The sequence below is a fragment of the Myotis nattereri genome (genome assembly GCF_964212035.1).
Source record: "Myotis nattereri genome assembly, chromosome: 3".
NCBI lineage: Eukaryota > Metazoa > Chordata > Mammalia > Chiroptera > Vespertilionidae > Myotis > Myotis nattereri.
In genome coordinates, this window is record NC_138077.1 from 163,505,136 (window position 1) to 163,511,621 (window position 6,486).

The window sequence follows — 6,486 nt, forward strand, 5'->3', positions numbered from 1 at the left end:
GTAGATGTTTCTATTTCTCTATCCCTCTCCCTTACTCTCTCTCTAAAATCAATTATACATATTTTGAAAAAGATGAAACTAATACATTATTAATTTTCCATTGCTGAGATTACAGTTCAGCATGGATAATTAACTTTTACAAGGTCACTCAACCAGAAAGATAATTAATAACACTATTTTCTCCATTCTTATTTTAGTTCTTTTTATGTTTTCCCAATGCATTTTCATTTTATTTTTCTGGTGAATATAAATAAAAAATAAGTAAACTTCAGAATATTTGGCCTTTCCAACAGAGAGAAAAATTATATTAAACCAATTTTGATATTATGAAGGATATGATGCAATGTAAGCAATGTACATCGTTTGCATAGTTAGAAGCAGATTTACTGGCTAAAAATATTGAATAACCATCCAGAATTATAAATTTGATATCTGTCTGGGCATCAACACACAAATAGACAGCTAGAGAAATCTTATTCAACTTTATTAAATGTATTTTTTACCTAAGATGAAGTCTCTATGATTCTATACTGTAATTCACATTTGAGACACCTGCAATTTGCTTTTTTTAACAAAACAATCTATCAGATGATGGTGATAACAAAATAAGAGAAGGTGAATACATCATCTTCCATAAAACAGAGTCAATTACTCCTGGCTTTGTGTATGAAAAAAATGTGAAAATGATAACATCTTTTACCTTTCTATTCTAAATCCGCTAAGGAAAAACAATTGCTTGAATTTATCTATTCTATTCTGAGAAATAGAAAGTGAAATTTGCAATACTTTGCTTTAACTATTTATTAAATACACTTACATTTGCAGGATGATATATTAATCTATATAATAAAGAGGTAATATGCTAATTGGTCCTAACAGGCTGTGCTGCATAGGAGTTGGTGTGTGGGGATGGGGGCGGGGACTTCTGCCCCCACCAGAGGCACGTGCTGCCCTGCCCAGTGCTAAAGTCATGTTGCCTCGGAGGTGGAGGCCACTCTCGATGGAAGCACGCGCAGGCCTGCCACACTGCCCAGCCCGGAGGCGGGCATCAGGATGAGCCGCGGTGGCCCCCCACAGCAAGGCATGTGCAGGCCCCTGGCACTGCTTGGAGGGAGGGGTTGTCAGGATGGGGGCGGGGCCTCAGCAGAGAGCTCTCAGTCCTTCTCAGCCAGGGGTCTACTGTAGGCACAGAGAGGAAGGGAGAGCACATGGCCAGTTAGAGGGATCAGGCCAGGAGGGGACAGCAGATAAGCAGTTAGGGGGATCAGACAAGGAGGGGAGAGCAGTTAGGCAGTTAGGAGGATTAGGCTAGGAGGGGAGAGCAGTTAGGGCCATCAGGCAGGCAGGCAAGTGAGCACTTAGGAGCCAATGGTTCTGGATTGCGAGAGAGATCCCAGATTGGAGAGGGTGCAGGCCAGGCTGAGGGACAACCCTCCCCCCCGCCTCCCCCCCAGCCATGCACGATTCCTAGGCACCGGGCCTCTAGTGTTATAATAAACACTCAGCTTTTTAATACACTAAAATACATTAGTAACATTACAAGCAGCATCTTTTAAAGTGTTTATATATATTAAGTTGGAGAAGTTTTCAATTGGACATATGAATCCTTTATGATATTGTTTCTTTTTTCATTAAAATACGGTATACACTTTGATGTTTAATTTGTACAACCTTATGCCTCCAGTATTGGACTAAAGAGAGTATAGAATTTTATAGTTGGAATGACTTTAGACATTGGATGGCACATCCATTTTCTTACACTCTTGATCAACTATTAGAGAACTATTGAGGAATGTTTGGTTATCTTAATTTTTATTTCACCCATGCATTTTATATGTTCATGAGTTAATTCAATGATTATTAAAAAAATCTATTTGAAGTTCCATTATGCACCATTTATGCCCCCACAATAAGCAAAAATATCAGTGGTTCAGTAGGTATTAGGCATATATATAAATATATAAACATCCATAATAATAAAAGCATAATATGCTACTTAGAGCAGATGTCCTTCTGGACAACCTTCTGGACGAAGCCTGGGCTGCAAGGAAGATGGGTCTCAGGTGCCAGAGGGAAGCCGGTGCCAGCAGCCGGGGAAAGGAAGGCCTACTCTTGCATGAATTTCGTGCATCAGGCTTCTAGTGTGTGTGTGTGTGTGTGTGTGTGTATAGTATATATATGTGCATATATATATGCATATATATATGCATATATATATGAACAGTCTTAATAAAAAAGACAAAATATTATATATTTTTATCAACATAGGTCGTAATCCACAGCTAATATGAGAGTACGGTTTTACTAGCTATAAATTATGAACTAATGTTGACCATATAAATAGTATGTCATTTTCATAAGTGAGCAACCCAGAGCCAAGAGTAAAGGGGAATGTAGCCAAATGATTAATTTTATTATTTAAGTGGAATTTTTATTAAACTATTGATGGTAGATCAGAAAGTATAATTAACTTTATTCATAGGAGTATGTATACTTTATAAAATTTCTTTAGAAATTTTACAAGTAGCATTTTAATTGGAGAAAGTTTAGTGATACTGGAAAATGAGATGACTTATATGCCAGGGTCCAATTATGAAGATACATGAAAATTCAAGTATCTTTTTGTGTGACTATAATTTTTACTGATTTTGAAAATATCTCAGTTATTGTATATCTATCTTTTTTCTTTTAATGAGGTTGAAGAATGCTGTATTCTTTAACCATTAATTTAAAATTCAATTTTAATACTGGAACATCCTTTTGGAGATGAATTAGCAATAGATGTTTCTTCTATTTAAGATAATTTAAAGAAAATTATATTTCCCTTCCCATACAAATAAAACTACTACTTTATTGAAGCAGTAAACAACCACTTTACCTGAGTCACAGTGCAGTCACTGTCCTTAAGGAGACTAGCTCTAATGAAAGAATGTTGATTTATATGTGAATGCCCCTCTAATACAAGGTATGAAGAAGTCGCATGCAGGTAAGACTTAAAACAGGAAACTAAAAATTCAAACAATAAAACTTGAATTCATTCTACTCATGTACCAGAAATTATTCATGCCGAGAAAAAGCACATTTATTCTAATAATGACTAACTGTGTTTAATATAAATTTTACTAAAGCTATTCACATTTTTAAATGCCTCTTTTGTATTAAAACAGTTGGCATAATATTAGACAGTTCTTAGACTGACAGCCATGTACAGCATACAAAAGGCAAAGCAAGCTGAGAATTCAGAAAGGAGGAAATCCATAACCTCTAATTGAGAAATAGTTTGAAGTGATTGAGAAAGATTGTTTTAGGAAAAATTAATTATAACTTTAATTCACCAGAGCTAATAAGAAAAGTTACTTTATACTATAAAGTAAGAAGATATTTCCTAAAACTTTTACTTTAGAATATATTTTAAAAGGGATCTGGTGTTATTCATGCATTACAAATACCGAGCAGATTAAAAATACACAGGTAAGAAAAGTAGATATATATATGGCTACACAATAACCTAACTGAACACCCCATATTTAGAAACCTATGTCCAAATCTTAATATTCTTAGGTATTATTACTAGTTATGTAATAATAAACAGAAGAAACCGAGAAAATACCATAGAAATTAGGTGTCTAGAAAGGAACTGGGGTGTAATGCAAATATATTTGATAGAGTGTTTTGTATATACAAATTTTAAAATAAAGAGAAAAGCATATATTTCACGGATAATATATGTCAAGGTATTGGTAGCAATACATTTAAGATCTTCTAATGTCAAAATTAAAGAGAACAGACTGGGTTCATTATATTTTACATCATCAAGAGAAATGAGATATAGGTAACCTACATCTTCTCTCATTTAGTTTGTGAAGTCCTCACTGTGGTGCACAGTGGCTCTGTGTTGTAAAGTACCACTGTGTCATCCTTAGGACTATAGTAGGAATGCTGCCAGCATCCAGGTTAGAAAGGAGAGATAAGTAAATAACAAATCTGGAACTGCTACTTGTTTGTTTACTATTTTTAATTTAAAAATGCCAGCAATATCTAAAGGAGACTCAAGTTTAATCTTTTTATCTCTGAATTTTGCCCAGGTAGCAAATACCTTATATTCATTTTTGACTCAAACAAAATATGCTCAGGACATACAGAGGTATGTCACTGTACTTAACCTTCCACATAGTACCTACCCTACATGTATTCGTGAATGTACTAACTAGGAGGCCAAAAAGATGCAACTAGCACTGGCCATGTGGCTCAGTTAGTTGGGCATTGTCAAGTGCACTGAAGGGTGGCTGGTCCGATTCCGGGCCAAGGCAGATGCCCTGGTTGCAGGCTCTATCAACTGTAAGGGAGCCTGCAGGAGGCAGCTGATTGCCATTTCTCTCTCCACCTCTCTCTTGCTCTCTCTCTAAAATCAATGAAAACATATTTTTTTAAAAAGATACAAGGTAGTGAATACATATACAAAAAAATACATGCATAAACCCATACAAGATTGGCTTGCTTTCTGAAAAAGAGGCATCTAAATTTACCTGATTTTCTTTTCATTCATCAATCCATCATTCAGCTGAGCCTGTACCAGGATCAGATTGTCAAATTGTACTCATGCATACACTACACTTAACTAAATAATGTCAAGGATACAGGCAAAGGCTCTGCTAAAGCACAAAGAGGCCTGGGAGATAAGGGGCAATTTCCTAAATTTTTCATACATGATATATGATCCTTTGCCTTAGACTAGATATGGTCTCTATTTGAGGTTCATAGGATCACTCACATAAGGTGGGAATTCATAGGGAGTGGCTATAGGGTCAAGCCTCGGTCTAACCTGTGGCAGGAACACATACAAGTCCAAGCTTGTAGGGCAGAGCCCTCTAAGCATAATTAAGCTTGACCTTATAGTCCTCCCTTGTTCCTTCCTAGGTAGCTAATGAGCTGTGAGAGGTGCAGCAAGTGCTTCCAAACCAAAGTGAAATTCGCACAAACATTGTAAACATGTTGATCATTTCCTTTGTTTTGCTTTGTGTGCTCTGACTATAAAATAAAGCTTCAGTTTATAGGCTGTGTCACTGTATCCTTATCCAGGCACAAGTGAACCTACCTAGCCCCAGCTGTATTCTCTTGTCTGTCTTCTTTAATCCTTCACTGCCACTCCTCAGATTCACCGCTGGCCATGCTGGATGCAGTTTAGGAATTTATGTTCTGAAATTGTCATTGTATGCGCCAGATTGTTGTGTAGTCTATACTATGTGACATAGTGAAATTTTCCATGGAGCCATGTCTTACAGGTCCTGGGCATCCTCTTAAGAGATAAGGTCTCTGACTTACCAAATATTATTAGGTTATTTACTGAGGTGACCCACCCCTTGCACCTGTAGGAAAGAATTAGATCCTAAGCCAGTTGTTTTACCTCCTTCCTCCCAGAAGTACCTTCTGGTGATTCAACAATCCATTTACCACCAAGCACAGTGTTCAATAGATTAAAAAATAGGTTTGAGACACATTTCATACTATCAAGGTGCTTACAATCAAATATAGCTTTTATTTAATATTTTGCTTTCCTGATTTTTATTAAAAAGTTATTTAAGGGTCTCCTATTCACCATTGTATCTTCACTGTCTAGCTGATGTCAATTACAGTAAAATCACTCAAAATGTACTTGCTCAAGAAATGAGTACAAGCTTATTTAAAAGTGTAAAGATCTGTAATTATGACAAAATTAAGCTTAAGAAAACAAGTCATTCGAAGCAGGTGAGCAATATTACTGCCACAAATCTAGGGTAAGTATCACCAATATATTTAGTAGCCATGAGCTATGGGTAGTCCAGAGAAAATAAAATGTAAAAATAATTCATCATAGCTCTCATTATATTAAAAAAAAACCCTACAAATTATACCAACAAAGACACATGCAATGTAATCTTATATAATAAAGAGGTAATATGCAAATTGACTGTCATGTCCTCACACAAGATGGCTGCCCTCATGTGGCCATAAGATGGCTGCCACAAGATGGCCGGAAGGGGAGGGCAGCTGCAGGCAATCAGGCCGGCAGTAAGGGAGGGCAGATGGGGGGGAACCAGGTCTGCAAGGGAGGGCAATTGGGGGTGACTGTGCCATCAGGGGAGGGCAGTGGAGGGCGATCAGTCCAGCAGGGGAGCAGTTAGGTGTCCATCAGGCTGGCAGAAGAGTGGTTAGGGGGTGATTAGGCTGGCAGACAGAAGCAGTTAGGAGCAATCAGGCAGTCAAGCAGGAGAGCAGTTGGGAGCCAGCAGTCCTGGATTGTGAGAAGGATGTTCAACTGCCGATCCCTGAGGGATCGGGCCTATACCAGCAGTTGGACATCCCCTGAGGGCTCCTGGATTGGAGAGGGTACAGGCTGGACTGAGGGACAACCCCCTCCCCCAGTGCATGAATTTCATGCACTGAGCCTCTAGTCAATATCCTATCTAATAAAAGAGAAACATGGTAATTAGCCATACCTCCGCTACC